The sequence below is a fragment of the Erithacus rubecula genome, assembly GCF_903797595.1.
Source record: "Erithacus rubecula genome assembly, chromosome: 10".
In the NCBI taxonomy this organism is placed as follows: domain Eukaryota; kingdom Metazoa; phylum Chordata; class Aves; order Passeriformes; family Muscicapidae; genus Erithacus; species Erithacus rubecula.
Window position 1 is genome coordinate 19,173,761 of NC_136662.1, and position 9,045 is coordinate 19,182,805.

Sequence of the window (9,045 nt, forward strand, 5' to 3'; positions counted from 1 at the left end):
CCCCACTGAACCTCCAGTGAGCTCCTTTCTCAGTTTCAATGACTCATTCTTCAGGGGTCAAGCAAACCTCTTCCTCCCTTTCACTTAACCCCTACTCCTCCCTGGAGCTGTTTTTGCCCAGCCATCCCCTTGCCTTGATGTGTGTCTATTTTGTCTCTAGTCAATCCCTCTTCATCTCCTTCACATCTGCTGGCAAGTTCTCACACAGGCTTGGCAAGTCCATCCCTTCTACTAGAATTTGCCTGGAGAGAATATTCCCAATAATCTCCAGAGTCCACACATGTTCCAGGGGTTGTACATGACAGTCCTGTTCACACTTTGTGGCTGTGCCATGTGCATGAACAAGTCCCAGCTGTGATGCCAAATGATCAGGAGTCCCATGAGCCTTTGAAATCATAGGTGGGGGAAAACCTGAAAACTTTTGATGCCAAATATGCTGCAGCAGATTAATCCAAAATTTTCAAAAACAGGCACAGCATGAGCCAGAGCACTCTTTCCCCACACCCCCTCCATAGCTCTGTCTTACCCAGAGTTTGGTTGCACAGACTTTTTATTTGCACACAGTTGTCCTTAAAAATAATAAGTGACTATTTGCCTGTTCAAAGCCAGAAACAAGTTGACCAATTGCTGCTGTGTTTTACTTCAGGGTATCCATCTAAAGGCAGGGAGAGAGAATCAGGCTGTAATGGCTTGCCTGGCTCGAAAACTCCATTTTGGGCCATGGAGAGTCATATTTCAGAGAGTATTGATCACAGTGCAGTTTGTGTTTCCTCACGTCCATGATCCTGTTTGCAGCCCTGTAAAATAATAACAGTACTCATGTCAGTAAGGTAATTACCATTGATCTAACACACTGTGACAAATTTTTCAGTCATGCCACTTGATTCATACTTAAAGTTATGGCACTGCTGACTGCTCCTTAAATAATTGAAGGATGCCCTTTGTAAATCAGCACACTCTTGCCAAAAAGTGGCAGTTTCTTCTTTGTTCCAGGCCTTGTTTCTTAGCTTCATCAGGGATTTCAAAATTAAACAGACAGCTTTCCACAGCCCACACAGTTCACACTTGGAGCAAATATCATCTGAGCTGGCAAATCACTTATGACACCTTTGTTCGAGAAAAGCGGGAAAAAAAAAAAAAGAAGAAAAAGGTTAGACTACAGGGAAGATCAGAGTCTGTGGTTGGGGAGGAGGGTTGCTAGCAGGTGGTAACAACAAGGGAGACAAAGCCAAATTTGGTTAGTCCCAAACACCCATGAAAGAACTCGTCATCCTCTTGTGGCTGGGATTACTGAGGGCTGAAGAGGAGCACTGAGGACAGTCCTGGTCCTTTGCTCCTGGATCCACTGACAGCCCATGGGCAGAGCTTGTCTTCTCAGGAATTGTTTTGGGATCTGCACCACCACCACACCAACCCCCAACATGCTGAGAGTTAGCACCACAACTTCTTGGCCTGGGCTCTCCAGGCTGGTGTCCCCAGAAAATATTTGAATCTTTGACCCGCCTATAGCACAGACATTAAATAAGACTCCTGAGCTGCCTTTGGCAGCTGGGTAAGTAATCAAGAAGAGTATGGTTCTGAGTTGTGGGACCTTCTGGCAGCTAACCATGAACCAGTTTTCCACTACTGAAATGTGGACACCCTTCAAGGTGAGTTTGGATCTGTTCCCCACAGTTTTCATCAAATCATCCTCCTGGGTTGTCAAGGAAGCCTTTGAATGAGTTTAAATTGGACATCAAACACCATGAAGGATACATTTCTCATTGACATTGATGCATAGATATTTACTTTGGCTCTGGAGTACCTTCTGGAATAGTCCCTCTCATTTTCCACAAAATATGAAGACCATATAGGGAGATCACCTTGTTGCTTTCCAAAGATATTTCTCAGGAGAACAATCCATAATAGGCAGAGGTGCCTGTGGAGCAGTCAATAAAACCTCCATCTTTGTTGTCACAGCAGACTGCCCCAGTTACCAGACTCTTCTTTCTCAGCTCTCCTCTTTAGGAACAGTGTATGGGGGACTTTGCTGCTGACCAGGGGTTTGCAGCTCAGTCTCAAAAGCCAGCAAAGAAAGTCTGATCCATAAGCCTGTCGTCACCACAGCTCAACAGCTGCACTCTCTGCTCCCTTGGTTAGGAAGAAAATCTTGGCTGTGAGGGGGTGAGGCCCTGGCACAGGTTGCCCAGAGAATTGTGGCTGCCCCATCCCTGGAAGTGTCCAAGGACAGGTTGGATGGGGCCCTGAGCAACCTGGACTGGAGAAAGGTGTCCCTGCCCATGGCAGGGGTTTGGAACAAGGTGATGTTCAATGTCCCTTCCAACACAAGCCATTCTGTGTTCCATGAGGTCTGGTGGCTCTCACAGGACCTGCAGTGGCCCCCGTGGCATTCCAGCCTCTGGAGAGCAAATGGAGTGAACTGTGCTCCAGCAGAGCCTCAACCTGCCCCCCTGGCATTGTTGGGACACACAAAGCAGTGGCTCTGCCTTTGATCCACTCTGCTACCTGTAAAGTGTCCTCTTTTGTGGGCATTCTTGTACCTGCTTGAGATGAGGCCAGAACAAACAGAAAGCACCTTTTAAAGGAGCTTACTAAGTAAGTCTAGGATTGAGCAAACAGCATATTCGAGGGGTCAAATTTAATTCCTTCCATCCTTTTGTATTCAGATTAGAGGCCAAGGTAGATTTGTGGAAGCCAGGACTCCTCAGCTAATGCTGCTTTTGCACTTAACCTGCAATTTACCTGTCAGTAACAAATACATAAAAGGCCAGCTAAGCTCTTCAAACTTCCAAACAATTTACCACACCATCAGATGGGCTCTTTAGCATCCAAGAGCATAACAGTCTGTTCACATCTAAGGAAAACATCTGCTGCCTGTAAGAACCCTCCTCAAAAATGCATCTGGTGAAATGAATGTGCATATTTAAAGGAACATCATGTTTTAAGTCAATCAAACCCCTCAAAAATAATAATAAAAAGCCTTCCAAAGAGACTACTTGCCAGTGATATATTGGCTTGGTTAAGAAGGGCTGTGTTTTCAGAGCCTCCTAAATTCCTCAACTCAAGTGCTGAGTGGAGGTTTATTAAGTGACCTGTCTGGATGTATATCAGCCTTGTCCCTAGTGGGGGTCCTGTGTTAAATTCCATCATTAAAACCTATTACCGAGCTATCAAAACCCGCTGTAATTCCATCTAATGACCTCATTTCCCTAAGCATAACTCAGTGCAAGGTTTGCTGATGTGGAGTTGCCTCTTGGTGGGCCACAGCCCCTGAGCAGAGCAGGGGGTGGGAGGGGAGAGAGGCAGAAATCAATGTCTGCGGAGATGACAAGGCACACGGCCAGAGACTGGGGACCAAGAAACTATCCAATATCCCATTTCCTATCCAGTCTATTAGCAGCTGAAGTCAGCCAGGGCTCGGGGTTTGATTGAAGGCTTAGCTGAGACCAGATAGAGGAGGAGAAGCCCAGGCAACATGGCCACCAGGAGAGCTGAAACCGCTCCGAAAAGTCGCTGTGCATAAAAATGGATTACTGCGTTAAAAGTTCAAAATGGTCTTTTTATTTCATGTTAATTTTTTTTTTCTCAGGTTGGACACAAGGAAAAAAGAAAGGGGTAAAAAAAAAAAAAGCCTTTCCTTTCTTCCCCCCCTCCTCAGTCCCCTTTCCACACACACCTCTACTTGCCATGAAATCATTTCGTAAATACAAAAAAGGCCCCTCAGGCTATTGGTGCCCAGACACTCATTTTTAGAGTGGATAATTGACTCCTTTCAGTTGATAATTCATAGCTTGCATATGCCAGCTAATACATCAGTGCCCAGAGACTCAGCGAGAGCCCCAAGCACAAATGGGAGAGAGGGAAAGAAAAAAAAAAAAAAAAAAAAAAAAAGAAAGAAAAAAAAAGAAATATTTTGGATGATAGATGAGTGCATTACGGCTTTATGAATGAATTATGTCCTGCAAATACCTTGAGCAGGAGAGACTGTCGGCCTGTATCTATACTAATCTGGGAGGAATTATGACGATTTTCACATTAAAAAGGGAAAAGGGAAAGAATTAATTGAGCAATTGGGCCATTAAAAATGTATGTCAGCATGTTCTGTATGTCCATTTTCCAATTTATCATACACTAGGAAGCTTCCTCCCAGGGTGACTGCCATTTTTCTTCTCTTTCTTGTGTTTGATCTTTTTTTTTAATTTATTGTGGGTTCCTGTCATACAAAGCCAGCTCAGGAGTGTTTTGACAAGACAAAATCTGGGAATTTTTTTGCAATGAGGAGTTTTCTTTGTGCTTGTGCTCCCTGTAAAAAATTAGGGGTGAGGGAACCCTATGAATTTCTTCTTTGCATCCCACAGCTTCTACAGTCAGTGTTCACAGCTTAACAACAAGAAATTATTTCACCCTCTAGATTTTTATTCCTTTTCCATCTGAGAAAGTTTGAGATGAAGTTAGCATATAGGTGGGTGGATGAAGTAGAGGTTTTATTTAAAAAGTATTTTGCTGTTGCTGGCTCGTCTAAAAGCACTAAGGGTGAGTGCCAGCACATGCAAACACCTGCTCTGCACACATGAGTGAAATGTCACACACCACTGCTTGAAAAATGCACTGACACCAACAATGCATCGCCCAGCCCCTGCACTGAGCTGTGGATCATATCCACTGCTGGCCAAAAATGTCTTATGCATGCTTGTAGTGTTTGTATTCCACAGAAGTCTGCTGTAGAAAGTGTTAATTATTTTCAGGTCTGAGAAATAATGAAGTAGATTAGAAGAGTTTGCCAGTGGGAAAATGTTTTTAGAATAACAGCAATGTTAGGAATTGTTTCCAACTCTATAATTAGAAGGATTGTTTAAATAGCTAAAATAAGAACAAAGTTTTTTTTCTGCTTCCATATGCATAATATATTCCATTATATTATATTGGCTCAAAATTTTAGTACCCTTAAAAAACAAACCTTAGAGACTAGCAAAAAAATATCAGTAATTCAATCAATGTCAAAAAATTCCTGTCTCAGACCTGCCAGCAAATTTCAAGCAGCCTGACCAACACATATTGTTTAACCAGTGTCTTCAATTTTCTAATCCAGGAATTATGCTTCACCTGAACTTCCTCTAATACAATTAGTGTGGTGTATTTGCTGAAACATAATGCCTTTACAGAATAATGTTTTATGCTGCAAAGCATATCTAATCTCTTCACGCAAGCCACTCTACGGCAAATCATTTTATAATATGCAGAAAATTTTTGATATTGTTTATGTTCTCATGTTTATGAGGTCTTTAATTGATTGTAAGCTGCTCTTTAAGTACTTAAAGATGTTTTTTAAATCCTATTAATTTTTCTTGTCTTCTCTTTTTCCCCCCCTAGACTTGTTAAATATTTGCTGATGTGGTGGCTGAAACATGAGAGTGCTGGAGGAGAATTTCAGCAAATTATTGTGTTTGTATTCAGGACCTTAATGTGGGATATACAGGTTTGTTGTCTTATTTGAAGTGCAGCAAATTCCCCTTGATCATGTACCCGGGACTGGGGATTTTGCTGTGGGTTTGATTTAGTTATTCTCTGCTCTGGTACACAATGAAGAGGCAAGCACATCTCAGTGCAAATATCACCCTCCTTCATATCAGTGCTTTTTCAGCAGCTACTGTGCTGTACAGAAGCTTTTGGGAGGTTTTAACAACCCCTGTGAGAGGGCTGATGTGTATAAAAGGGATGTGGAGCAGATTTCTGCCACTGCCAATGTTTCTGCTCTTTGAAAGATACCTGTGTTCCCCAAGACTCTGCAGTTTTATACAGGGGAAAAAGCAGAGGCACCCACTGAGCAGCACCCAGGAACATCTCCAGCCCTTGCTGAGACCTGACAAAGTGCCCTGTGTCCCTGGCAGATCCAAACTCAGTTATTCACTTCCTCCCTCTCAGCTAGGAGCCCTCTTCTCCAGCTAGGCTGGTCTTGGGGACCTTGCACCCCTCTGGACAGTTTTGTCTTCAGCAAAACAACCCCTTTGCTGCCAAAAACAACCACAAAGCATTTTGTCAATCATTCAAGGCTTGGAAGGAAAACAGGAGGGAAGATCAAAAGCAGCCTGCCTCCCCTCTGACCTTGCCTATGGCAGCAGGCTCAGCACCATGGCCAAATGTGAGATTTGGGATCCTACATGGATGCAGCCTGGAGGGGACCATGGGAGTGACTGCTGGGAGAGGCAGGACACCCCTCTTTCCTCTGGGTTTCCACCAGCAGCCTTCACTCCAGCTTGAAGAGCTGAACTGCTGTGCAGAGATGAGGCTGAGTCATGGCAGGGGAGGGACAAAGGTGTGGGGTGCACAGAGGAGCCTGGTGGGCTTGTGCCAGGCCATGTCAAATCCTGCCAGGCTCCTCCTGGAACAATGGGATACAGCATGAGGCCAGCAATAAACCACAGTCCCATCCCCCTTCACACATTGACTTGACTCTTCCTGTCCTGACCACTCCTGACCTGCTGCTCAGGAAGAATTTCACTGTGGGTTTTGTCCAGTTTTGCCCACCCAATAATACTCACTTCTTTATTCTGGGGATCTTCATTTTCTGAAATCAGAAATGGATCAAACGGTGGGACATCTCCATGTGTCTTTAGGATACTGCTGGGAGCCAAGAAAGCAGCCTTTTATCAGGCTGCTCAAGGACTAGGAATTATAACAATGATTAAACACCTGCTAGAGATATGAGACATGATGTTTTACAGAAAACATGTTTTCAAAGAGGTGTTGCCTTCTTAAACCAATGAACCTTTTCTATTCTATGTATGGCACGAACTACCCTATATAAGTGTAGTGTTGTTTTAAATAAAATCTCTCTCTTTTGCTTCTCCATTACACGAAGAACTATGTTACATTATCCTTTAACCCAGCAGGGCCTTCCACACCATGGCAACTGAACACAGTTCATCCCAAAACCAGCACATCAGTCTTGCTGATTGCACACGCCTTCTTCTGGAAACACACATCTCAGGAAAGGATTAATGACAGCCAGAATCCCATCAGGAAAGAAACACAAATTCCCCAGCTTACTTAATATCGGGTTTCTCGCACCTGGCTGGCTGGAGTAGGATGTAACTGCAGAATATAAAATGTCCTGTTCTTGCCTTTGCCACTGACACCACAGAGAAGTGTTGTGAGGAGCATTTATGCATTTATAGACATTTATAACCCAGCCTCCCTCAGACCTGCTGAGGCATGCACAGACCTGAAGGTTGTGCATAACCTTTGCAGCAAGGTTGCTGCTCTGTTCTCCCTGTGACTGAGCTGCTCATGTTTCGGATGGAGATGTAGAAATGTGGATTTTTTTTTCTTGGTGAATCCCACAAAAAGACATCAAGGAATGTTCTGCTGGACAAGTCTGTGAAAGCCATGCACACAAAGGTCTCAGGTGGCTGAAGCATCTAAGACACCAATGCTAGGGTGACCATGCAAGTTCTGTGGTTTTTTCAGAATCCTTCCTCTTCTGCTGGAATCCAAGGAAAGCTGTCCAAACCAGGATATTGCTTATCCATGTATAAACTTCCCATGTTTTTTTCCCCATGGCCTTTCACTGTGATTTGGGTGCCTCTAACCTCAAAGCCATCTCAGATCAGATGTTGCTGAAAATTGTCCCCAAATGAAGCCTAAGTGAGGAACAAGTGAGAGCTTTCAAAGTCAGAGACTTTTCCCTGTCCTGCTTCCTGGGGGACTTTACCTGGGAAAAATTCACCTTCAGAGGACCTAAGTTTAGTACCAGAAAATTTTATGCCTTTTGCCTTATGTATTTATCATTTTGTAGTTACACCAAGCAAGACAAAGGCAAAATAAATGTAGAGAAAAAAGTCAATATGCTACAAGGATAGTAGCACTTTTCTCGTTTTTCTCCCCTGAGATGAAAGCATTTAGTAACAGACTAAAAAACAGAGTTGCCTTTTAAAAACAGATTATTTGCTTTAAAAAATCCCCAAGTGTCACATTTTAAGGAGTATCTATAAGTAGTTTTAACTTTTGTATCCCAGTAATATGGAACAGAGCCTGTTGACCTATATTGTCGGAAACACAACAAGGTTGCTGCACTCCCTGTGAAAAAAAAAAAAAAAAAGTTAAAATTAAGTAAATAAGTACTAATTAAGAAATTAAGTAAAAGTTGGGATATCTGGAGAAGCACTTGCAATGGGAGCAGTTTCTTGCTGGAGTCAACAGCTACACCATCAAGTGAATCTCTGTCCTGCTGTTTCAATACCTGAGATGACTCTGTACACTCATGATCCTGCTCAGCAGGATTTAAAAATCAATTAGACATAATTTGCCTACTTTTTGTCAAGCCTCTATCACCAGCAGTGCCTCCTACTGCATTTCCACAGGGGCACAGAGCAGACCCTCAGTGTGGGGCTGAGGTGTTCAGAAGACTCCTGCATCCAGCCAAGAAAATGGGTCAGGGATGTGGCCCCTCTCTGGAGCCAAGCCAGCACTGAAACCCACCAGGAAAGCGCCCACATCCAATGCATCCATTTCCCCACCCACCTTTATATCAGGCCTTTTCTGCAATGAGATTATTTTATTTTTTTTTCTGAGGGAAGGGTTCATTATTATTAGTGATAATGAAATCAGCCATGCCCTTTTCTCCACCTGCCTCCCCCCAGATCTCTGTTTGGTTACCTGCTGCTTTAGGGATCCACACTCAACCTGTGCTGATAACTCAGGTCTGGCACCTTTCTTATTGAACCAGGTGGGAAAAGCAGCTTCCAGTGTCAGGAATTTCTTCCAGACGTTCAGCATCTGTATTTAAATTAAGAGGCTTAAAGCTCTCCTGAACTTTTCCAGGTTTTGAATTTTAGTTTAACTTCGGGAGTGAAGTTTTAAGCTCGGCATGTCATATCCGGAGTGCCATCTACCGTGTCTTCCAGGGACTGCCACAAAAGCATGGAGCAGCTGGCCTGGAATTCTGGATGCAGGTGTTTGTGGGCAGGTAGGGATGGGAGAAACTCACCTGTCCTCTCAGGAGCACTGAAAATAGTGTGAATGGAGGTTGGGTTTTCCCGAAGAATG

At 43.7% G+C, this 9,045-nt stretch overlaps 1 long non-coding RNA gene across 1 annotated transcript; it reads right to left on the reverse strand.

The window, feature by feature from the left end:
• Positions 1-7,922: 7,922 nt before the first annotated feature.
• On the reverse strand, positions 7,923-8,771 carry LOC306805715. The gene is made up of 2 exons (XR_013775275.1): positions 8,656-8,771; positions 7,923-8,076 (listed from the first exon to the last, which is right to left on the reverse strand). It is a non-coding gene; the product is annotated as an uncharacterized lncRNA (long non-coding RNA).
• Between the last annotated feature and the right edge of the window lie 274 nt (positions 8,772-9,045).